At 45.7% G+C, this 26,559-nt stretch overlaps 1 pseudogene; it reads right to left on the bottom strand.

The window, feature by feature from the left end:
- Positions 1 to 1,050: 1,050 nt before the first annotated feature.
- On the bottom strand, positions 1,051 to 1,902 carry LOC123397226 (annotated as a pseudogene).
- Between the last annotated feature and the right edge of the window lie 24,657 nt (positions 1,903 to 26,559).

Here is a 26,559-nt window from a genome sequence, read left to right as displayed (position 1 = left end):
AAGGATCACAGATTCGACGTAAGCAATGAACATTCACACCTCTATTTTTACCCGTCATTCTTTGTTATCATGATTGATATTCATATTCATCTCCTCTTCTTATATAGTACACGACCATGAGGACGAAGGTCCTACCAGAGCAACGCGCGATTGCTGTTGCAGAGGAGCTTGCGACCTTTCTGAGGACGGAAGCTATAGATGACAAAGGACGATTTAGTGTAGCTAGGGTCCATTACTGATGTTCGTCCATGTAATCGAATAGACGGACTCTAGTCCCGATAATTCAGATCTCCATATAATTGTATATATATGCTCACTTGTAAGATAAGTTAATCTTATATATATATATATATATGCATAATTATTTATATTTAAATTATATGAAAATTAATTCTCCAACACCAAACGAGGCATCACGTTAATCTCCCGAACACCTAAACCCTAAAACCCTAAAACCCAAAAATAATTTCATTCAAAAAAAAACCCAAAAATAAGCAAAATCTGAAACTCTTTAGTCCCGGTCTGTGTAACGAACCGGGACTAAAGGGCCTGCCCCTGAGGCGCTACGAGGCGCCCACGTGGAGCACCTTTAGTCCCGGCTTGTAACAGGGCCGGGACTAAATGTTAGGCCTTTAGTCCCGCCCCTTTAGTCCCGGTTGGTGAACCGGGACTAAAGCCCCTTACGGGCCGGGGCTAAAGGCCCCGTCCCCACTAGTGATATAGGCAGAACTTTATTCTCGGTTTTTGTCTAAAACCGGGACTAATAGCCTACCCTTTAATCCCGGTTCGTGCCACAAACCGGGACTAATAATCCGCAGCACGTCACGTGGGAGTCGCTGGATCTTTAGTCCCGGATTTTCCCCCGAAACGGGACTAGTGAGGTGAACCGAACCGGGTCCAATGCCCCGGCAAATCGAATCGGGACCTATGTCTCGCATGGGTCCCGGTTTTGATTTGAACCGGGACTAATGGTCTTTCGGCCCTGGGTCGAAAGACCATTTTTCTACCAGTGGTATTTGTCATAGGTGGTTGTAGATGCGATATGTAAGTTCAAGGGAAACTGAATTTGAATATTATAAGAGAGCTTACCTGTTGGCCTTTCAAGGTATATGTAGAAAAGACGGTTGGAAGTAGGAGCGTATTGGAAAAGAAATTTTCGTGAGTTTTCACAGCTTCCACATTCACGCATTCAGGACCGTAGGGGTGTTGATTGATATATGGAGTACATGACCGCAGATATGCATGGTTCATGTCAACCATGACCATCCATGGCTGTATCCGGGCATCTGCATCACATGATCCGTAGAGCTGTTGATTGGTAAGTAGTTTCTCGTCCCTCAACATGCAGCACAGGGCATCCGGGTCATCGGTGGGGACGACTGGGAACTCGGGAAGACACGGACGCATGCCCAGAGCTTGGTAACCACGTTGCGCCCAAAGACAATCCAGGTTGATCACACGATGCGCCTCCCACTTGAACATAGGGTCACCGCCACCCATCACTTTCAATGTCCAAACGGTGACCTTCTGGGGTGGCGGCGGCGGCTGCTGCCCTTGCCCTCTCTCGAGCCGCTGGCGCCAGCCAACGTGGATTCTCTCCTGATAGCCATATGGTCAATGTCGACGAAGCGCATCATGCCTTGGCTGATGGACACCCTTCGGTAACAAATTTGCGAGGCACATTGTGATGTATCGCTTGTCGGGGTACTCTTTTCCTCCGGGGAACGACACGAAGTGGAGCACCGGTGAGTCTGCATCGTCGGAGAAGTCGCACAGCAGGACGCCGCTCAAGCGGTCGACATAGCAGAGGAACCGGCCGTCCAAAGCGAGCACATCGTTGGTCTCCCAGAGGATGGGGAACTGGCCGCCATTGCTCTGGTCTTGCAGCTGCGGGGCACGCATCTCGAGGAAGAGTTGCCACTTTTCAGTCTTGGAGTTGAAGACGCAAAGTTCAACTAGCACCACCGGAACAATTGTCGGGGCCCTCCCTTTTTTCCCGCTAGACACTGAGGTCGGCAACGATGTAGCGGTCGCTGGCGAGCCGCAGGATGCCTGTGGTGTATCTAGACCTCAGAACAGCCATTCCCAGGGCTCAGTGTATGGAGGGAGCCGCTTCACCGACGGGGAAGGACCCGCCGCCGTGTAGACGAAGAGATCTGACGGCAAGTCCAAAAAGCACTGCTGGCCGGATGGCGGGATGTGGATGTCGAAGAGGACGAGGTCCTTGTCGGTTGCCCGGAGGTACGGATAGACTGGAAACCAACCTGAGCCTTCCAACAGCCAGTGGATATCGAGGTAAGAGAGGTTTGGAGGATCCGAGAGGGTGAAGGACAAGCAGCAGCGGTGGCCGGGCCCAGGGGCGCCAGGGCCCAAGCCGGGCCATCTCATTGGGCTAGGGCCATTGTAAAATACAAAAAAAAACAATCTCTTCCATTGCTTTTCCTAGTTTGAATCCTGGTATTTCTCTCATCTGGCCCTACCATGTACCATTCAAAAAACAAATCTGGCCCTACCATGTTCTGACGCGAGGCAAAACTCTCTTCCTCGTCTTTTCTTTAAGTGGATCCTCTACCTCACATGTTCTCTCTCTCTTTTTCTTTAATGCATGGAGGGAAATTGGAAACACACAAAACAGTGATTTCATAATTTCAAACTGAATATTTCAATTATTTGAACTAGTGATTTCAATTCTTTTAAACTAAAATATTTCTTATTTTGTAAACAAAAAAGATGAAATTGTAATTATTTGAAAACAGTATTTCAAAACTAACATTTTATAAATTTCACTTAAATCATGTATTGTATTTCACTGACATCGGAATACATATTGCACTAAGATATAATCTCTCCGTTCCAAAATTCTTGTCTTAAATTTGTCTAGATATGAATGTATCTAGTCCCGTTTTAGTATTTTGATACGCCCATTTGTAAACAAACATAAGACTATAATTTTGGGATGAAGAGAGTATTTCAGAAAAAAAAAACTACTTCACTAAAAAAATCATACATGGATGGGGTGGGACGGGAAAAAAGGCGACAACCTCAAGTTATACTAACATGGTTGGGTTGTTGAGTCAGGAAGTTAGTCGAGCAAATGAAGCGGGAGGTCTCCTTTACATTTTCTACAAAAAGACAACATTATTTATACAACAAACCACCTGAGATATTATGTAAATGGTCTTTATAGTGTAATAGAGAAAAACAGGCGTGGATATGACTAGGGGGTATAACAAGTGATCGAAGAAGCTACAACACTTGATAGGAGACATTTTCGTAGAGAATATTATTTACTCTAAGGGGACAGTTGAATCTGTTGGGAGGTATATCCCATTTTCTGAAATTATTTTGACCGGTTGTGTACATGGTGAACAAGTTCATGCCGCACAAAGATCAACAATTGTCATTGACCCTAGTACAATTTTGGGTGAGTAAGGAAATATGTTTTTGAAAGGAAGGATGGTTGGACATGCTCACCTGAATGTAATGTCAAGATTAATGTAGATGCTGCAATTGATGCCGATAAAGGAAGGGGAAGTGCATGAGTAGCCATTAGAGATGTTCACGCCAAGTTTATGGTTGTTGCATGCATGCCATTACCTTTCATTATGAATGCAACAATGGCTGAAGCATACTTGTTAAGGAAGGTTTTTACTTCTATCAAAAATTAGGTGCTTTAATTTTAGCATTCAATTAGATAATTCTCACATGATTGATAATATTAAAGATGGTGGGTTTTAGGGTGCTCCCAATGCATTGGTTCTTAACTCGTTATCGTAAGTGGTGATAAATTTTTAGAGACAACCGTTGGAATGCATTTTCTCTTAGGTGTTGTTTTTAAGTGATGTTGTATTTAATTAGTTTAGGGATCACACGTGCTTCTTAATATTGTGGCCTAGTTGTAGAGAGAAGGATAAAACTTCCTTCTCTTTCTTGTTTAATTGATGTGCCATGTCAGCATTCTGTCTATGAACTCATGCTAAGAGACTGGTATTGGGAGTGCTATTACAATAAGTACAATAAAGACCGTGACATAGGCGGGCTGTAAGACATTAAATACTATGTTTGTGTTGAGTTGGAGCAAAGAGAAGAGAAACGGGCTACTGATTACCAACTGACTATAGCACGTGCTCCTATAGGCTATGTGGGAGAGTGAGGTGGATCATGTATCCATCATGGTCTAAACATCAGCACCCGCGATCTTCAATGGCTACTTAATGCTCTCTTCATATTTTGCAAAGGTCTTTCGAGTTTTGCCCTAAGGAAGCCGATGAGGTAGCATATATGCCTGCTAGAATTTTTCCAAATATTTTCATTTGTATTTCTAATCATGCAAGAGCACTCCATGTAATTATAGAGCAGCACTAGTAGAAAAAGGGCCTTTTGTCCCGGTTCGTAAGGGCCTTCTGTCCCGGTTTTGGAACCGGGACTAAAAGGTCGTTACTAATGCCCTCGGCTTTTAGTCCTGGTTCTTACACCAACCGGGACAGATGGGCCTCCACGTGGCCGCTGCGGCCAGGCCAGGCAGGGGGGCCTTTAGTCCCGGTTGGTGACACCAACCGAGACCAAAAGGCATCCACGTGTCAGCACCTCGCTGAAGCTGAGTTTTTTTTAAAGGGGGTGGTTTATGGGTTAATTTAGGTTGTTATATACACCAACCAAGGAGCATCCATGAGAAAGCACAAAAAGAAATAATTTTATCTTTCATCAATGAGCATCCATGAGCATGCACAAAATTTCATCAGGCACACCACCATCATACTTAAAAGTGCAGTAGCAGTTCAACACTATCGTACTTAAAAGGTTTACACTATAAAGATTAAAGCTCCATCAGGTTCTTAAGATCTTCACTCCTGCTTCTTCACCTTCTCCTTCATCATCCTGATGCGCTTATAGCGACGAAGCCCCAGGCCAGGCTGTGGGATGTACTCCTCTAGCAGAATTGGCATGGCCTTGTCGCCCAGCTGTGGGATCACCATCGCGAGGCCATCGTCGCTGCTACTTTTGCTGTAGCCAGAGTCGCTGCTACTTTTGCTATAGCCAGAGTCGCTGCTACCGTAGACATAGCACCTGTCGCAGTACTCGCTGCCCCTGCTCCCATTGCCTTGCCAAATGCAATTTTTTTTAAAAAAAATGGGTGTGAGACATAGCCTAATGGATAGGAAGAAGAGACAGAGCGTACTGACATCGTCGTCCTCCTGGTAGCGCCTTCGACACATAGTCGTGTCGAACACCTTCACGGTGAACGTGGCGTTGTCGTCGTACCTGAAGACAAGGAAGTACCTGTTGGGGAACGTCGCATGGGAAACAAAAAATTTCCTACGCGCACGAAGACCTATCATGTTGATGTCCATCTACGAGAGGGGATGAGTGATCTACGTACCCTTGTAGACCGTACAGCAGAAGCGTTAGTGAACACGGTTGATGTAGTGGAACGTCCTCACGTCTCTCGATCCGCCCCGCGAACAATCCCGCGATCAGTCCCACGATCTAGTACCGAACGGACGGCACCTCCGCGTTCAGCACACGTACAGCTCGAGGATGATCTCGGCCTTCTTGATCCAGCAAGAGAGACGGAGAGGTAGAACAGTTCTCTGGCAGCGTGACGGCGCTCCGGAGGTTGGTGATGACCTTGTCTCAACAGGGCTCCGCCCGAGCTCCGCAGAAACGCGATCTAGAGGAAAAACCGTGGAGGTATGTGGTCGGGCTGCCGTGGAAAAGTCGTCTCAAATCAGCCCTAAAACCTCCGTATATATAGGTGGGAGAGGGGGGGCCTTGCCTTGGGGATCAAGGAGCCCCAAGGGGGTCGGCCGAGCCAAGGGGGGAAGGTCTCCCCCCCAAACCGAGTTGGACTTGGTTTGGTGGGTGGGAGTCCTTCCTTCCCTTCCCACCTCCTCTTTTTTTTTCTCTTTGATTTTTCTTTCTAATGCGCATAGGGCCCTTTTGGGCTGTCCCACCAGCCCACTAAGGGCTGGTGCGCCACCCTCAAGGCCTATGGGCTTCCCCGGGGTGGGTTGCCCCCCCGGTGAACTCCCTGAACCCATTCGTCATTCCCGGTACATTCCCGGTAACTCCGAAAACCTTCCGGTAATCAAATGAGGTCATCCTATATATCAATCTTCATTTCCGGACCATTTCGGAAACCCTCATGACGTCCGTGATCTCATCCGGGACTCCGAACAACATTCGGTAACCAACCATATAACTCAAATATGCATAAAACAACGTCGAACCTTAAGTGTGCAGACCCTGCGGGTTCGAGAACTATGTAGACATGACCCGAGAGACTCCTCGGTCAATATCCAATAGCGGGACCTGGATGCCCATATTGGATCCTACATATTCTACGAAGAACTTATCGTTTGAACCTCAGTGTCAAGGATTCATATAATCCCGTATGTCATTCCCTTTGTCCTTCGGTATGTTACTTGCCCGAGATTCGATCGTCAGTATCCGTATACCTATTTCAATCTCGTTTACCAGCAAGTCTCTTTACTCGTTCCGTAATACAAGATCCCGCAACTTACACTAAGTTACATTGCTTGCAAGGCTTGTGTGTGATGTTGTATTACCGAGTGGGCCCCGAGATACCTCTCCGTCACACGGAGTGACAAATCCCAGTCTTGATCCATACTAACTCAACTAACACCTTCGGAGATACCTGTAGAGCATCTTTATAGTCACCCAGTTACGTTGCGACGTTTGATACACACAAAGTATTCCTCCGGTGTCAGTGAGTTATATTATCTCATGGTCATAGGAACAAATACTTGACACGCAGCAAACAGTAGCAACAAAATGACACGATCAACATGCTACGTCTATTAGTTTGGGTCTAGTCCATCACGTGATTCTCCTAATGACGTGATCCAGTTATCTTTGATCAACTGGCTAGCCAACTAGAGGCTCGCTAGGGACAGTGTTTTGTCTATGTATCCACACATGTAAATGAGTCTTCATTCAATACAATTATAGCATGGATAATAAACGATTATCTTGATACAGGAATTATAATAATAACTATATTTATCATTGCCTCTAGGGCATAATTCCAACAGTCTCCCACTTGCACTAGAGTCAATAATCTAGCCCTCACATCATCATGCGAATTACATTGTAATAAATCTAACACCCATACAGTTCTGGTGTTGATCATGCTTTGGCTGTGGAAGAGGTTTAGTCAGCGGGTCTGCTACATTCAGATCCGTGTGCACTTTGCATATATTTACGTCCTCCCCTTCGACGTAGTCGCAGATGAGGTTGAAGCGTCGTTTGATGTGTCTGGACTTCTTGTGAAACCGTGGTTCCTTTGCTAAGGCAATGGCACCCGTGTTGTCACAGAACAAGGTTATTAGATTCAGTGCGCTTGGCACCACTCCAAGATCCGTCATGAACTGCTTCATCCAGACACCCTCCTTAGCCGCCTCCGAGGCAGCCATGTACTCCGCTTCACATGTAGAATCTGCTACGACGCTTTGCTTGGAACTGCACCAGCTTACCGCACCCCCATTAAGAATAAATACGTATCCGGTTTGCGACTTAGAGTCGTCCGGATCTGTGTCAAAGCTTGCATCGACGTAACCTTTTACGGCGAGCTCTTCGTCACCTCCATACACGAGAAACATCTCCTTAGTCCTTTTCAGGTACTTCAGGATATTCTTGACCGCTGTCCAGTGATCCACTCCTGGATTACTCTGGAACCTACCTGCCATACTTATGGCCAAGCTAACGTCCGGTCTAGTGCACAGCATTGCATACATGATAGAGCCTATGGCTGAAGCATAGGGGACGGAGCGCATATGCTCTCTATCCTCATCAGTTGCTGGGCACTGAGTCTTACTCAATCTCGTAGCTTGTAAAACTGGCAAGAACCCCTTCTTGGACTGTTCCATTTTGAACCTCTTCAAAACTTTATCAAGGTATGTGCTTTGTGAAAGTCCTATCACGCGTTTTGATCTATCCCTATAGATCTTAATGCCTAGAATGTAAGCAGCTTCTCCTAGGTCCTTCATAGAGAAACTTTTATTCAAGTAACCTTTTATGCTCTCCAAAAGCTCTACGTTGTTTCCAATCAGTAATATGTCATCCACATATAATATTAGAAACGCCACAGAGCTCCCACTCACTTTCTTGTAAATACAAGATTCTCCAACCACTTGTATAAACCCAAATGCTTTGATCACCTCATCAAAACGTTTGTTCCAACTCCGAGATGCTTGCACCAGTCCATAAATGGATCGCTGGAGCTTGCACACCTTGTTAGCATTCTTAGGATCGACAAAACCTTCAGGTTGCATCATATACAATTCTTCCTTAAGGAAACCGTTAAGGAACGCCGTTTTGACATCCATCTGCCAGATTTCATAATCGAAAAATGCAGCTATTGCTAACATGATTTTGACGGACTTAAGCATCGCTACGGGTGAGAATGCCTCATCGTAGTCAACTCCTTGAACTTGTGAAAAACCCTTTGCCACAAGTCGAGCTTTATAAACGGTCACATTGCCGTCAGCGTCCGTCTTCCTCTTAAAGATCCATTTGTTCTGAATAGCCTTGCGGCCCTCAGGGAGTACCTCCAAAGTCCACACTTTGTTCTCATACATGGATCCTATCTCGGACTTCATGGCTTCTAGCCATTTGTTGGAATCTGGGCCCACCATTGCTTCTTCATAATTTGCAGGTTCATTGTTGTCCAACAACATGATTGATAAGACGGGATTACCGTACCACTCTGGAGCAGCACGTGGTCTCGTCGACCTGCGTGGTTCGACAGAAACTTGAACCGGAGTTTCATGATCATCATCATTAACTTCCTCCTCAACCGGCGTCGCAACGACAGAGGTTTCCCCTTGCCCCGTGCCACCATCCAGAGGGATGAGAGGTTCGACAACCTCGTCAAGTTCTATCTTCCTCCCACTCAATTCTCTCGAGAGAAACTCCTTCTCGAGAAAAGCTCCGTTTTTAGCAACAAACACTTTGCCCTCGGATTTGAGATAGAAGGTGTACCCAACTGTCTCTTTTGGGTAACCTATGAAGACACACTTTTCCGCTTTGGGTTCCAGCTTTTCAGGCTGAAGCTTTTTGACATAAGCATCACATCCCCAAACTTTAAGAAACGACAACTTTGGCCTTTTGCCATACCACAATTCGTATGGTGTCGTCTCAACGGATTTTGATGTTGCCCTATTTAAAGTGAATGCAGCTGTTTCTAATGCATAACCCCAAAACGATAACGGCAAATCGGTAAGAGACATCGTAGATCGCACCATCTCTAATAAAGTACGATTACGACGTTCGGACACACCATTACGCTGTGGTGTTCCAGGCGGTGTCAACTGTGAAACAATTCCACATTGTCTTAAGTGAGCACAAAACTCGAAACTCAGATATTCACCCCCACGATCAGACCGTAGGAACTTGATCTTCTTGTTACGATGATTTTCAACTTCACTCTGATATTGCTTGAACTTTTCAAATGTCTCAGACTTGTGCTTCATCAAGTAAACATAACCATATCTACTCAAATCGTCAGTGAAGGTGAGAAAATAACGATATCCGCCGCGTGCCTCCACGCTCATCGGACCACACACATCCGTATGTATGATTTCCAACAAGTCACTTGCACGCTCCATTGTTCCGGAGAACGGAGTCTTAGTCCTCTTGCCCATGAGGCATGGTTCGCACGTGTCAAGTGAATCAAAGTCAAGTGACTCCAAAAGTCCATCAACATGGAGTTTCTTCATGCGCTTTACACCAATATGACCTAAGCGGCAGTGCCACAAAAATATGGCGCTATCATTGTTAACTCTAACTCTTTTGGTCTCAATGTTATGTATGTGTGTATCGCTATCAAGATTCAATATGAACAATCCTCTCACATTGGGTGCATGACCATAAAAGATGTTACTCATAGAAATAGAACAACCATTATTCTCTGACTTAAAAGAGTAACCGTCTCGCAATAAACAAGATCCAGATATAATGTTCGTGCTCAACGCAGGCACTAAATAACAATGATTTAAGTTCATAACTAATCTTGATGGTAACTGAAGTGAAACTGTGCCGATGGGGATTGCATCAACCTTTGTACCATTTCCTACGCGCATCGTCACTTCATCTTTCGCCAGCCTTCGTCTATTCCGCAGTTCCTGTTTCGAGTTGCAAATACGAGCAACAGAACCGGTATCGAATACCCAGGCACTACTACGAGAGCCAGTTAAGTACACATCAATAACTTGTATATCAAATATACCTGATTTTTCTTTGGCCGCCTTCTTATCTGCCAGATACTTGGGGCAATTGCGCTTCCAGTGGCCCATACCCTTGCAATAGTAACACTTCGTTTCAGGCTTAGGTCCAGCTTTGGGTTTCTTCGTCGGATTGGCAACAGGCTTGCCGCTCTTCTTTGAATTACCCTTCTTGCCTTTGCCGTTTCTCTTGAAACTAGTGGTCTTATTCACCATCAACACTTGATGCTCTTTACGGAGTTCAGACTCTGCGACTTTCAGCATCGCAAACAACTCGCCGGGAGACTTGTTCATCCCTTGCATGTTGTAGTTCAACACAAAGCCTTTATAGCTTGGCGGCAGTGATTGAAGGATTCTGTCAGTGATAGCCTCCTGCGGGAGTTCAATCCCCAGCTCAGCTAGAAGGTTTGAGTACCCAGACATTTTGAGCACATGTTCACTGACAGACGAGTTTTCCTCCATCTTGCAAGCATAGAATTTATCGGAGGTCTTATACCTCTCGATCCGGGCATTCTTCTGAAAGATAAACTTCAACTCCTGGAACATCTCAAATGCTCCATGACGCTCAAAGCGACGTTGAAGTCCCGGTTCTAAGCCATACAAGACTGCACATTGAACTATTGAGTAGTCCTCCTTACGCGCTAACCAAGCGTTCTTAACATCCTGATCAGCCGTAGCGGGTGGTTCATCTCCTAGCGCAGCATTAAGGACATAGTCCTTCTTCCCAGCTTGTAAGATTAGCTTAAGATTACGAGCCCAGTCTACAAAGTTGCTTCCATCATCTTTCAACTTAGCTTTCTCTAGGAACGTATTAAAGTTCAGGATGACACTTGCGTGAGCCATGATCTACAACACAAATATATTCAAAGTGGACTTAGACTATGTTCAAGATAATTAGAGTTCAACTTAATCAAATTATATGCTAAACTCCCACTCAAAAAGTACATCTCTCTAGTCATTTGAGTGGTTCATGATCCACTTACACTAGCTCAAGTCCGATCATCACGTGAGTTGAGTATAGTTTCAGTGCTAAGCATCCCTATGCTAATCATATCATCTATATGATTCATGATCGACCTTTCGGTGTCATGTGTTCCGAGGCCATGTCTGCACATGCTAGGCTCGTCAAGCTTAACCCGAGTGTTCCGCGTGCACAACTGTTTTGCATCCGTTGTATGTGAATGTTGAGTCTATCACACCCGATCATCACGTGGTGTCTCGAAACGACGAACTGTAGCAACGGTGCACAGTCGGGGAGAACACAATTTCGTCTTGAAACTTTAGTGAGAGATCCCCTCATAATGCTACCGTCGTTCTAAGCAAAATAAGGTGCAAAAAAGGATTAACATCACATGCAATTCATAAGTGACATGATATGGCCATCATCACGTGCTTCTTGATCTCCATCACCAAAGCACCGACACGATCTTCTTGTCACCGGCGCCACACCATGATCTCCATCAACGTGTCGCCATCGGGGTTGTCGTGCTACTCATGCTATTACTACTAAAGCTACATCCTAACAAAATAGTAAACGCATCTGCAAGCACAAACATTAGTATAAAGACAACCCTATGGCTCCTGCCGGTTGCCGTACCATCGACGTGCAAGTCGATATTATCTATTACAACATGATCATCTCATACATCCAATATATCACATCACATCGTTGGCCATATCACATCACAAGCATACCCTGCAAAAACAAGTTAGACGTCCTCTAATTTTGTTGTTGCGTGTTTTACGTGGTGACCATGGGTATCTAGTAGGATCGCATCTTACTTACGCAAACACCACAACGGAGATATATGAGTTGCTATTTAACCTCATCCAAGGACCTCCTCGGTCAAATCCGATTCAAGTAAAGTTGGAGAAACCGACACTTGCCAGTCATCTTTGAGCAACAGGGTTACTCGTAGCGATGAAACCAGTCTCTCGTAAGCGTACGAGTAATGTCGGTCCAAGCCGCTTCAATCCAACAATACCGCGGAATCAAGAAAAGACTAAGGAGGGCAGCAAAACGCACATCACCGCCCACAAAAACTTTTGTGTTCTACTCGAGAAGACATCTACGCATGAACCTAGCTCATGATGCCACTGTTGGGGAACGTCGCATGGGAAACAAAAATTTTCCTACACGCACGAAGACCTATCATGGTGATGTCCATCTACGAGAGGGGATGAGTGATGTACGTACCCTTGTAGACCGTACAGCAGAAGCGTTAGTGAACGCGGTTGATGTAGTGGAACGTGTTGGGGAACGTCGCATGGGAAACAAAAATTTTCCTACGCGCACGAAGACCTATCATGGTGATGTCCATCTACGAGAGGGGATGAGTGATCTACGTACCCTTGTAGACCGTACAGCAGAAGCGTTAGAGAACGCGGTTGATGTAGTGGAACGTCCTCACGTCCGTCGATCCGCCCCGCGAACAATCCCGCGATCAGTCCCACGATCTAGTACCGAACGGACGGCACCTCCGCGTTCAGCACACGTACAACTCGACGATGATCACGGCCTTCTTGATCCAGCAAGAGAGACGGAGAGGTAGAAGAGTTCTCCGGCAGCGTGAGGCGCTCCGGAGGTTGGTGATGACCTTGTCTCAGCAGGGCTCCGCCCGAGCTCCGCAGAAACGCGATCTAGAGGAAAAACCGTGGAGGTATGTGGTCGGGCTGCCGTGGAAAAGTCGTCTCAAATCAGCCCTAAAACCTCCGTATATATAGGTGGGAGGGAGGGGGCCTTGCCTTGGGGTCCAAGGACCCTCAAGGGGGTCGGCCGAGCCAAGGGGGAGGACTCTCCCCCCCCCAAACCGAGTTGGACTAGGTTTGGCGGGAGGGAGTCCTCCTCCCTTCCCACCTCCTCCCTATTTTTTCTCTTGATTTTTCTTCTCTTGGCGCATAGACCACTTGTGGGCTGTCCCAGCAGCCCACTAAGGGCTGGTGTGTCTCCCCAAAGGCCTATGTGCTTCCCCGGGGTGGGTTGCCCCCCCCCCCCCGGTGAACTCCCGGAACCCATTCGTCATTCCCGGTACATTCCCGGTAACTCCGAAAACCTTCCGGTAATCAAATGAGAAACATCTCCTTAGTCCTTTTCAGGTACTTCAGGCTATTCTTGACCGCTGTCCAGTGATCCACTCCTGGATTACTCTGGAACCTACCTGCCATACTTATGGCCAGGCTAACATCCGGTCTAGTGCACAACATCGCATACATGATAGAACCTATGGCTGAAGCATAGGGGACGGAGCGCATATGCTCTCTATCTTCATCAGTTGCTCGGCACTGAGTCTTACTCAATCTCGTACCTTGTAAAACTGGCAAGAACCCTTTCTTGGACTGTTCCATTTTGAATCTCTTCAAAACTTTATCAAGGTATGTGCTTTGTGAAAGTCCTATCACGCGTTTTGATCTATCCCTATAGATCTTAATGCCTAGAATGTAAGCAGCTTCTCCTAGGTCCTTCATAGAGAAACTTTTATTCAAGTAACCTTTTATGCTCTCCAAAAGCTCTACGTTGTTTCCAATCAGTAATATGTCATCCACATATAATATTAGAAACGCCACAGAGCTCCCACCCACTTTCTTGTAAATACAAGATTCTCCAACCACTTGTATAAACCCAAATGCTTTGATCACCTCATCAAAGCGTTTGTTCCAACTCCGAGATGCTTGCACCAGTCCATAAATGGATCGCTGGAGCTTGCACACCTTGTCAGCATTTTTAGGATCGACAAAACCTTCGGGTTGCATCATATACAACTCTTCCTTAAGGAAACCGTTAAGGAACGCCGTTTTGACATCCATCTGCCAGATTTCATAATCGAAAACTGCAGCTATTGCTAACATGATTCTGACGGACTTAAGCATCGCTACGGGTGAGAAAGTCTCATCGTAGTCAACTCGTGGAACTTGTGAAAAACCCTTTGCCACAAGCCGAGCTTTATAAACGGTCACATTACCGTCAGCGTTCGTCTTCTTCTTAAAGATCCATTTGTTCTGAATAGCCTTGCGGCCCCCAGGTAGTATCTCCAAAGTCCACACTTTGTTCTCATACATGGATCCTATCTCGGATTTCATGGCTTCTAGCCATTTGTTGGAATCTGGGCCCACCATTGCTTCTTCATAATTTGCAGGTTCATTGTTGTCCAACAACATGATTGATAAGACGGGATTACCATACCACTCTGGAGCAGCGCGTGATCTCGTCGACCTGCGTGGTTCAACAGAAACTTGAACTGGAGTTTCATGATCATCATCATTAACTTCCTCCTCAACCGGCGTCGCAACGACAGAGGTTTCCCCTTGCCCTGCGCCACCATCCAGAGGGATGAGAGGTTCGACAACCTCGTCAAGTTCTATCTTCCTCCCACTCAATTCTCTCGAGAGAAACTCCTTCTCGAGAAAAGCTCCGTTTTTAGCAACAAACACTTTGCCCTCGGATTTGAGATAGAAGGTGTACCCAACTGTCTCTTTTGGGTAACCTATGAAGACGCACTTTTCCGCTTTGGGTTCCAGCTTTTCAGGCTGAAGCTTTTTGACATAAGCATCACATCCCCAAACTTTAAGAAACGACAACTTTGGCCTTTTGCCATACCACAGTTCGTATGGTGTCGTCTCAACGGATTTTGATGGTGCCCTATTTAAAGTGAATGCAGCTGTTTCTAATGCATAACCCCAAAATGATAACGGCAAATCAGTAAGAGACATCATAGATCGCACCATCTCTAACAAAGTACGATTACGACGTTCGGACACACCATTACGATGTGGTGTTCCAGGCGGTGTTAACTGCGAAACAATTCCACATTGTCTTAAGTGAGCACCGAACTCGAAACTCAGATATTCACCCCCACGATCAGACCGTAGGAACTTGATCTTCTTGTTAAGATTATTTTCCACTTCACTCTGAAATTGCTTGAACTTTTCAAATGTTTCAGTCTTATGCTTCATCAAGTAGACATAACCATATCTACTTAAATCGTCAGTGAAGGTGAGAAAATAACGATATACGCCGCGTGCCTCTACGCTCATTGGACCACACACATCGGTATGTATGATTTCCAACAAGTCACTTGCACGCTCCATTGTTCCGGAGAACGGAGTCTTAGTCATCTTGCCCATGAGGCATGGTTCGCACGTGTCAAGTGAATCAAAGTCAAGTGACTCCAAAAGTCAATCAGCATGGAGTTTCTTCATGCGCTTTACACCAATATGACCCAAACGGCAGTGCCACAAAAATATGGCGCTATCATTGTTTACTCTAACTCTTTTGGTCTCCATGTTATGTATATGCGTATCACTATCAAGATTCAATATAAACAATCCTTTCACATTCGGTGCATGACCATAAAAGATGTTACTCATAGAAATAGAACAACCATTATTCTCAGACTTAAAAGAGTAACCGTCTCGCAATAAACAAGATCGAGATATAATGTTCATGCTCAACGCAGACACTAAATAACAATGATTTTAGTTCATCACTAATCCCGATGGTAGCTGAAGTGACACTGTGCTTAGGTCCAGCCTTGGGTTTCTTCGGCGGATTGGCAACAGGCTTGCCGCTCTTATTCGAATTGCCCTTCTTGCCTTTGCCGTTTCTCTTGAAACTAGTGGTCTTGCTCACCATCAACACTTGATGCTCTTTACGGAGTTCAGACTCTGCGACTTTCAGCATCGCAAACAACTCGTCGGGAGACTTGTTCATCCCTTGCATGTTGTAGTTCAACACAAAGCCTTTATAGCTTGGCGGCAGTGATTGAAGGATTCTGTGAGTCATAGCTTCTTGCGGGAGTTCAATCCCCAGCTCAGCTAGACGGTTTGAGTACCCAGACATTTTGAGCACATGTTCACTGACAGACGAGTTTTCCTCCATCTTGCAAGCATCGAAATTATCGGAGGTCTCATACCTCTCGATCCGGGCGTTCTTCTGAAAGATAAACTCCAACTCCTGGAACATCTCAAATGCTCCATGACGCTCAAAGCGACGTTGAAGTCCCGGTTCTAAGCCATACAAGACTGCACATTGAACTATGGAGTAGTCCTCCTTACGTGCTAACCAAGCGTTCTTAACATCCTGATCAGCCGTAGCGGGTGGTTCATCTCCTAGCGCAGCATTAAGGACATAATCCTTCTTCCCAGCTTGTAAGATCAGCTTAAGATTACGAGCCCAGTCTACAAAGTTGCTTCCATCATCTTTCAACTTAGCTTTCTCTAGGAACGTATTAAAATTCAGGATGACTGTCGCGTGAGCCATGATCTACAACACAAATATATTCAAAGTGGACTTAGACTATGTTCAAGATAATTAGAGTTCAACTTAATCAAATTATATGCTAAACTCCTACTCAAAAAGTACATCTCTCTAGTCATTTGAGTGGTTCATGATCCACTTACACTATCCCAAGTCCGATCATCACGTGAGTTGAGTATAGTTTCAGTGGTAAACATCCCTATGCTAATCATATCAACTATATGATTCATGATCGACCTTTAGGTCTCATGTGTTCCGGGGCCATGTCTGCACATGCTAGGCTCGTCAAGCTTAACCCGAGTGTTCCGCGTGCGCAACTGTTTTGCACCCGTTGTATGTGAACGTTGAGTCTATCACACCCGATCATCACGTGGTGTCTCGAAACGATGAACTGTAGCAACGGTGCACAGTCGGGGAGAACACAATTTCGTATTGAAATTTTAGTGAGAGATCACCTCATAATGCTACCGTCGTTCTAAGCAAAAAAAGGTGCATAAAAGGATTAACATCACATGCAATTCATAAGTGACATGATATGGCCATCATCACGTGCTTCTTGATCTCCATCACCAAAGCACCGGCACGATCTTCTTGTCACCGGCGCCACACCTTGATCATCCATCAACGTGTTGCCATCGGGGTTGTCGTGCTACTTATGCTATTACTACTAAAGCTACATCGTAGCAAAATAGTAAACGCATCTGCAAGCACAAACGTTAGTATAAAGACAACCCTATGGCTCCTGCCGGTTGTCGTACCATCGACGTGCAAGTCGATATTTCTATTACAACATGATCATCTCATACATCCAATATATCACATCACATCGTTGGCCATATCACATCACAATCATACCCTGCAAAAACAAGTTAGACGTCCTCTAATTTTGTTGCTGCATGTTTTACGTGGTGACCAAGGGTATCTAGTAGGATCGCATCTTACTTACGCAAACACCACAACGGAGATATATGAGTTGCTATTTAACCTCATCCAAGGACCTCCTCGGTCATATCCGATTCAACTAAAGTTGGAGAAACCGTCACTTGCCAGTCATCTTTGAGCAAAGGGGGTCACTCGTAACGATGAAACCAGTCTCTCGTAAGCGTACGAGTAATGTCGGTCCAAGCCGCTTCAATCCAACAATACCGCGGAATCAAGAAAAGACTAAGGTGGGCAGAAAAACGCACATCACCGCCCACAAAAACTTTTGTGTTCTACTCGAGAAGACATCTACGCATGAACCTAGCTCATGATGCCACTATTGGGGAACGTCGCATGGGAAACAAAAATTTTCCTACGCGCACGAAGACCAATCATGGTGATGTCCATCTACGAGAGGGGATGAGTGATCTACGTACCTAGACCGTACAGCAGAAGCGATAGAGAACGCGGTTGATGTAGTGGAACGTCCTCACGTCCCTCGATCCGCCCCGCGAACAATCCCGCGATCAGTCCCACGATCTAGTACCGAACGGACGGCACCTCCGCGTTCAGCACACGTACAACTCGACGATGATCTCGGCCTTCTTGATCCAGCAAGAGAGACGGAGAGGTAGAAGAGTTCTCCAGCAGCGTGACGGCGCTCCGGAGGTTGGTGATGACCTTGTCTCAGCAGGGCTCCGCCCGAGCTCCACAGAAACGCGATCTAGAGGAAAAACCGTGGAGGTATGTGGTCGGGCTGCCGTGGAAAAGTCGTCTCAAATCAGCCCTAAAACCTCCGTATATATAGGTGGGAGGGAGGGGGCCTTGCCTTGGGGTCCAAGGACCCTCAAGGGGGTCGGCCGAGCCAAGGGGGAGGACTCTCCCCCCCAAACCGAGTTGGACTAGGTTTGGTGGGAGGGAGTCCTCCTCCCTTCCCACCTCCTCCTTTTTTTTTCTTTTCTCTTGATTTTTCTTCTCTTGGCGCATAGACCATTTGTGGGCTGTCCCACCAGCCCACTAAGGGCTGGTGTGTCTCCCCAAAGGCCTATGGGCTTCCCCGAGGTGGGTTGCCCCCCCCCGGTGAACTCCCGGAACCCATTCGTCATTCTCGGTACATTCCCGGTAACTCCGAAAACCTTCCGGTAATCAAATGAGGTCATCCTAGATATCAATCTTCGTTTCCGGACCATTCGGAAACCCTCGTGACGTCCGTGATCTCATCCGGGACTCCGAACAACATTCGGTAACCAACCATATAACTCAAATACGCATAAAACAACGTCGAACCTTAAGTGTGCAGACCCTGCGGGTTCGAGAACTATGTAGACATGACCCGAGAGACTCCTCGGTCAATATCCAATAGCGGGACCTGGATGCCCATATTGGATCCTACATATTCTACGAAGATCTTATCGTTTGAACCTCAGTGCCAAGGATTCGTATAATCCCGTATGTCATTCCCTTTGTCCTTCGGTATGTTACTTGCCCGAGATTCGATCGTCAGTATCCGCATACCTATTTCAATCTCGTTCACCGGCAAGTCTCTTTACTCGTTCCGTAATACAAGATCCCGCAACTTACACTAAGTTACATTGCTTGCAAGGCTTGTGTGTGATGTTGTATTACCGAGTGGGCCCCGAGATACCTCTCCGTCACACGGAGTGACAAATCCCAGTCTTGATCCATACTAACTCAACTAACACCTTCGGAGATACCTGTAGAGCATCTTTATAGTCACCCAGTTACGTTGCGACGTTTGATACGCATAAAGTATTCCTCCGGTGTCAGTGAGTTATATGATCTCATGGTCATAGGAACAAATACTTGACACGCAGAAAACAGTAGCAACAAAATGACACGATCAACATGCTACGTCTATTAGTTTGGGTCTAGTCCATCACGTGATTCTCCTAATGACGTGATCCAGTTATCAAGCAACAACACCTTGTTCATAATCAGAAGACACTGACTATCTTTGATCAACTGGCTAGCCAACTAGAGGCTCGCTAGGGACAGTGTGTTGTCTATGTATCCACACATGTAAATGAGTCTTCATTCAATACAATTATAGCATGGATAATAAACGATTATCTTGATACAGGAATTATAATAATAACTATATTTATCATTGCCTCTAGGGCATAATTCCAACAGTACCCGTGCCGCAGGTCGTAGGCACGGACGAACTGCTTCCAGCCACGATCTAGGTACAGGCTTCCATCAGTGTCGAACGCCACCTCCACGTCCCACAGCTTGCGAAGCCCGTTGCCGGCCTGCCTCAGCTTCATATTCTGTGGCCGATGACCGTCCAACATCTTCACAAAATTTTCCGGCAGCACCTGCCTGCTGGAGGATTTCTCAAGTATAATCGTGAAGAACTCCATCTCCGAAAAGCAGCAGAAGAGACCAATTACTATTCTTTACAACATTGTCAGTACTCGCTGCTCCTGCTCCCATTGTCTTGCCAAATGCAAAAATGTTTTTTTAAAAATGGGTGTGAGACATAGCCTAATGGAGAGGAAGAAGAGACAGAGCATACTGGCATCGTCGTCGTCCTGGTAGCGCCTCCGACACATAGTCGTGTTGAACACCTTCACGACGAACGAGGCGTTGCCGTCGTACCTGAAGACAAGGTAGTACCCGTGCCGCAGGTCATAGGCACGGACGAACTGCTTCCAGCCACGATCTAGGTACATGCTTCCATCAGTGTCGAACACCACCTCCACGTCCCACAGCTTGCCAAGCCCGTTGCCGGCCTGCCTCTGCTTCATGTTCTGTGGCCGATGGCCGTCCAACATCTTCACAAAATTGTCTGGCAACACCTGCCTGCTGGAGGATTTCTCAAGTATAATCGTGAAGAACTCCATCTCTGAAAAGCAGCTGAAGAGACCAATTACTACCCTTACAAAATTGTCATACAACATTTAGAGCAACATGATCATCAGTATTAGGTAGGACTTTTCTGCATAGTGCTCTCCAATTTTAGCATTCAAAGTAGGAGTACTTTTCCAATTTGAGCATTCAATAAGCAAAACCAAATCGTAAAATAAAGTAGTATTCAAATTAGCATGCATTCAATTATAAGCAAAACTACATCATCTCTTGTCATGCATATAGCATCACTAATACAGCTAGAACCGTAGCGCCCGACAGGTATCATCGCGGGCGTTGGACACCCAAAGAGAAGGAACCATCACAGGATCATAGCTCCAGTGAGATCCCTGAAGAACCTGCCAGGTATTGGAGAACCTGCCCTCCAATGCAACCATGTAGCGACGAACGTGCTCGTCCTCCTCGCTGACACGGTGACGTACCACCTCCGCGGTGTCCGGAAGCCTCGGCACCGTCACTGGCCCACACGACCGCCACCAAACAAGGATCGGGTCAACAACGGGCTGCCTCCTCACCAACCTACGCTCCCCGGAAGGTAGCACCTCCCAATACCAGCCAGGCGGAGCCCAGTCCCGGACAGGGCCCCTCTGATCAAGCAGGTGTCCTCCGCCGAGTCGACGACGAGGATGCGGGATAGGCATCGTAAAATGAACTAAAAAATAAACTAGTTCTATTAATTTTCTTGCTAAAAATAAACTAATTCTATATATAGTAAATTAAAGTAGTTTTATTAAATTAACTAGTTCAACTACTAAGCACTTACTATAAATAAATAAAACCAAAGCTATATTCACTATGGTGATAATACTAGTTGTTAATTATCTGTCTCATATTGCACTACAACTAACAATCTAATGAACAAGAATTAATATATGACATCTTTTGGTTGGTAACAACATTAGATTAATTCAACTACCATAAGTTTTGCCAAAGTGGCTGAAATGTTTATTCCACTGAGCAAAAATTGCATATCTAATCCCATTGCTCATGAAGGACAACATAGGATAAGCATATTAAAGGAAATGATGTTCCTAGAGTATCCGAAATGCACAAGTATCCGAAATGGACAAGTATCCGATATGCAGGACTACCAAAATAGGTCGAGATGCACAAGTATCAGATTCGTAGAACTAACAAAATAATGCTATATGTTTCTTCTACGTTCGTGCCTACAATAATTATTTTTATCCTATAATTGTCACTTATTTTTCAACAGTAGCCATTATTCCATGGAATTTCTAACATAAGTACTTGTACATGTTATGGAAAAATGTCAATATCTCCTTCCTTGATCTTAATCAACTAATACGCGGATTTATTTTCTTTAGTTATTACCAGATGCATACTATCTAGATAACATCTTGCAAACTAGAACACAAACATATGGTACAAGAAATTAAAAACATTGTTAGTTTAATTTAAAAAAAAGAAAGGTTTCGAACAAAGATCTGGATGACTACAAATTTGACATATTCGATCTTTGCATATATATGAATATACAAACATGCATATTCAACAATAATATCACCAAAAAAATCAAAAATTAAAAATAAAAAAAAAACAGAGTCGTGGCAGCGGCGGCTCACATCGGGGGCGGCCGGGACGACGGCGTGGGCGGCGAGGGCGAGGGCGAGGGCGACGGCGGCGGGGGGCGGAGGGCGAGGGCGACGGTGACGGGCGACGGCTAGGGGGCGGCGGCGGGGGGTGGGGGGCGGAGGGCGACTGGCGACGAGCTCAGGGGTCGGAGGGCGACGGGCGACGGCGATGGGGCAGCCTGGCGGCGCCGTGGATGAGCTCGCGGCGTCGTCGGACATGGATGAGCTCGCGGCACCGTGAAATCTGAAATTTCCAAAGTGTTGGTTTATATAGCAAAGGCATTGGTCCCGGTTCATGGCACCAACCGGGACCAAAGGCCTCTTTTCAGCAGCCCAAAGGGCGGGAAACAGAGACCTTTGGTCCCAGTTGGTGGCACCAACCGGGACCAAAGGCCTCTTTTCAGCAGCCCTAAGGGCGGGAACCAGAGACCTTTGGTCCCGGTTGGTGGCACAAACCGGGACCAATGCACCCCTTTAGTCCCGGTTGGTGCCACCAACCGGGACGAAAGGTGTGTTCGCGGCAGCACCTGAGAAGTTTAGTCCCACCTCGCCAAGCAATGCGCCATGTTAATAGTTTATAAGCCCCTCTACGGCTGCTTATTCAAAGTGTCTTGTAAAGAAAATTCAACCTAAAAAATCAAAGGGTGTTTAGGGTGAATTTTCTCTATAAGCGCATCTATTTTGTTGCAATTTTTTTTTGATTTTATGAAAACTTTTTTTAGTTGATATTTTTTTATTTTTTAGTTCATTCTTTTTATTAATGTTTTATTTGATTCTTTTTCATTCATTCTTTTTAGTCCATTTTTTAACAAATAAATACCAGCCGGGACCAAAGGGCGTGTGCTCGCACGGTGCGGTGCTATGTTTAATCCTACCTCGCTAGCCGAGAGGGGCTCGGAGTGGTTTCTAATTACTTATTTATATTCTTTTACGATAATTCTTTTTGCTATTAAAGTTTGTAACAAAATTTTAATTACTTATTTATTTTATATTATGATAATTCTTTTTTGCTTTTAATGTTTTGAACACAATTCTAATTACTTATTTATTTTCTTTTATGATAATTCTTTTTGCTATTAAAGTTTGTAACAAAATTCTATATAATTTTAGTTGATTCCTTTAGGAGCAGTTCTAAGGCTGTTACAAAGGCATTTTATACGGAAACTTGTCTGTTAAAACATGCATATTCATACGGAAACTTGTCTGTTACAACATGCATTTCAAAAGAACTACAAAAAAGTTGAAAGTTGGTATGGTATCATCATAATAGTTGTGGAGAAAGTCTTTATTTTTTCTTCGCCTGTGTCCTTTCCTTATTGCCCCGTAACCATGGATAATCTTCATCATTTATCAGGATGCTTGGGTTAACCTTGACTTCGAAGGGAGGAATTTCATGAAACTTTTCATAATCTTTGGACATGTCTGTCTTGCCCTCCACTCCCACGATGTCCCTTTTTCCTGAAAGAACTATGTGGCGCTTTGGCTTATCGTATGATGTATTCGCTTCCTTATTTTTTCTTTTTTTCGGTTTGGTAGACATGTCGTTCACATAGATAACCTCTACCACATCATTGGCTAGGACGAACGGTTCGTTACTGTACCCAAGATTGTTCAGATCCACTATTGTCATTCTGTACTGTGGGTCTACCTGTACCCCGCCTCCTGATAGATTGACCCATTTGCACTTAAACAAAGGGACCTTAAAATTAACTCCGTAGTCAAGTTCCCATATGTCCACTATGTAACCATAATATGTGTCCTTTCCCCTCCCGGTGGCTGCATCAAAGGGGACACCGCTATTTTGGTTGGTGCTCTTTTGATCTTGGGCGATCGTATAAAATGTATTCCCATTTATCTCGTATCCTTTCCAAATCGTAACAGTCGAAGATGGTCCCCTGGACAATGAGTACAGCTCATCACAAACAGTGTTTTCATCTCTGAGACGTGTTTCCAACCAACTTGTTCACATGTAATCCAGTCGTCGCACTGCTCCGGGTGTTTGGAGCACAAACTGTTCTTGTGTTCATCGACATAAGGGGTCACCAAGGTAGAGTTCTGTAGAACTGTGCAGTGTGCTTCAGACCAAGAATATCCGTCCCTGCATATCATTGTCTCCCCTCCAAGCGTACCTTTTCCAGTCAGTCTCCCCTCATACCGCGATTTAGGGAGACCTATCTTCTTAAGGTCAGGAATGAAGTCAACACAAAACCCAATGACATCCTCTGTTTGATGGCCCATGGAGATGCTTCCTTCTGGCCTAGCACGGTTACGGACATATTTTTTTAGGACTCCCATGAACCTCTCAAAGGGGTATATATTGTGTAGAAATACGGGGCCCAGAATGACAATCTCGTCAACTAGATGAACTAGGACGTGCGTCATGATATTGAAGAAGGATGGTGGGAACACCAGCTCGAAACTGACAAGACATTGCACCACATCACTCCTTAGCCTTGGTATGATTTCTGGATCGATCACCTTCTGAGAGATTTCATTGAGGAATGCACATAGCTTCACAATGGCTAATCGGACGTTTTCCGGTAGAAGCCCCCTCAATGCAACCGGAAGCAGTTGCGTCATAATCACGTGGCAGTCATGAGACTTTAGGTTCTGAAACTTTTTATCTGCCATATTTATTATTCCCTTTATATTCGACGAGAAGCCAGTCGGGACCTTCATACTAAGCAGGCATTCAAAAAAAATTCCTTCTCTTCTTTGGTAAGAGAGTAGCTGGCAGGACCTTCATACTGCTTTCGAGGCATGCCGTCTTTTTCGTGCAAATGTTGCAGGTCCTCCCATGCCTCAGCTGTATCTTTTGTCTTCCCATACACGCCCAAGAAGCCTAGCAGGTTGACGCAAAGGTTCTTCGTCACATGCATCACATCTCTCGAAGAGCGGACCTCTAGGTCTTTCCAGTAGGGTAGGTCCCAAAATATAGATTTCTTCTTCCACATGGGTGCGTGTCCCCCAGCGTCACTCAGAACAGCTAGTCCGTGTTGGAATTATGCCCTAGAGGCAATAATAAATGTATAGTTATTACTATAATTCCTGTATCAAGATAATAGTTTATTATCCATGCTATAATTGTATTGAATGAAGACTCATTTACATGTGTGGATACATAGACAAAACACCGTCCCTAGCATGCCTCTAGTTGGCTAGCCAGTTGATCAATGATAGTCAGTGTCTTCTGATTATGAACAAGGTGTTGTTGTTTGATAACTGGATCACGTCATTGGGAGAATCACGTGATGGACTACACCCAAACTAATAGACGTAGCATGTTGATCGTGTCATTTTGTTGCTACTGTTTTCTACGTGTCAAGTATTTGTTCCTATGACCATGAGATCATATAACTCACTGACACCGGAGGAATGCTTTGTGTGTATCAAACGTCGCAACGTAACTGGGTGACTATAAAGATGCTCTACAGGTATCTCCGAAGGTGTTAGTTGAGTTAGTATGGATCAAGACTGGGATTTTTCACTCCGTGTGACGGAGAGGTATCTCGGGGCCCACTCGGTAATACAACATCACACACAAGCCTTGCAAGCAATGTAACTTAGTGTAAGTTGCGGGATCTTGTATTACGGAACGAGTAAAGAGACTTGTCGGTGAACGAGATTGAAATAGGTATGCGGATACTGACGATCGAATCTCGGGCAAGTAACATACCGAAGGACAAAGGGAATGACATACGGGATTATACGAATCCTTGGCACTGAGGTTCAAACGATAAGATCTTCGTAGAATATGTAGGATCCAATATGGGCATCCAGGTCCCGCTATTGGATATTGACCGAGGAGTCTCTCGGGTCATGTCTACATAGTTCTCGAACCCGCAGGGTCTGCACACTTAAGGTTCGACGTTGTTTTATGCGTATTTGAGTTATATGGTTGGTTACCGAATGTTGTTCGGAGTCCCGGATGAGATCACGGACGTCACGAGGGTTTCCGGAATGGTCCGGAAACGAAGATTGATATATAGGATGACCTCATTTGATTACCGGAAGGTTTTCGGAGTTACCGGGAATGTACCGGGAATGACGAATGGGTTCCGGGAGTTCACCGGGGGGGGGGAGCAACCCACCCCGGGGAAGCCCATAGGCTTTGGGGAGACACACCAGCCCTTAGTGGGGTGGTGGGACAGCCCCAAGGGGGCCTATGCGCCAAGAATAAAGAATCAAAGGAAAAGAAAAAAAAAAGAGGGAGGAAGTGGGAAGGGAGGGGGACTCCTCCCACCAAACCAAGTCCAACTCGGTTTGGGGGGGGGGGGGGGGAGTCCTCCCCCCCCTTGGCTCGGCCAACCCCTTGAGGGTCCCTTGGACCCCAAGGCAAGGTCCCCCTCCCTCCTCCTATATATATGGAGCAATTAGGGCTGATTTGAGACGACTTTCTCACGGCTGCCCGACCACATACCTCCATAGTTTTTCCTCTAGATCGCGTTTCTGCGGAGCTCGGGCGGAGCCCTGCTGAGACAAGATCATCACCAACCTCCGGAGCGCCGTCACGCTGCCGGAGAACTCTTCTACCTCTCTGTCTCTCTTGCTGGATCAAGAAGGCCGAGATCATCGTCGAGCTGTACGTGTGCTGAACGCGAAGGTGCCGTCCGTTCGGTACTAGATCGTGGGACTGATCGCGGGATTGTTCGCG

Source organism: Hordeum vulgare, chromosome 5H, assembly GCF_904849725.1.
Source record: "Hordeum vulgare subsp. vulgare chromosome 5H, MorexV3_pseudomolecules_assembly, whole genome shotgun sequence".
NCBI classification, from domain to species: Eukaryota; Viridiplantae; Streptophyta; class Magnoliopsida; order Poales; family Poaceae; genus Hordeum; species Hordeum vulgare.
This window is presented reverse-complemented; position numbering and strand designations above follow the sequence as displayed.